We start from the raw sequence: 312 nt of genomic DNA on the forward strand, positions 1-312 counted from the left end.
GGTTCATTTTTTGGAAAAGCCCTAGCAAAGCTCAAAACTTGGCGAAAGCATAATGGCAATTACGAAAATTAACTTTTCATGTTTGGGGCGCTAGGGTCGATTGCTTGCTCCTCGCCAAGCCAAAGAAACTATCCATCCTAATTTTCAGTTTTGACATTTTTGACAAATGCAATGAATTTGATTTTCTTTCCATGATGATGTTATGTAGAATTCATTCATCTTTATGCAAATGCAAGTATGCAAAGTTGTTTTATATGTTTTTTATGTCCCCAATTTGTTTTTGTGCCAAGATAAATAGGGAGTCTTTAAATT

This window comes from Tigriopus californicus, chromosome 3 (genome assembly GCF_007210705.1).
Source record: "Tigriopus californicus strain San Diego chromosome 3, Tcal_SD_v2.1, whole genome shotgun sequence".
Taxonomy (NCBI): domain Eukaryota; kingdom Metazoa; phylum Arthropoda; class Copepoda; order Harpacticoida; family Harpacticidae; genus Tigriopus; species Tigriopus californicus.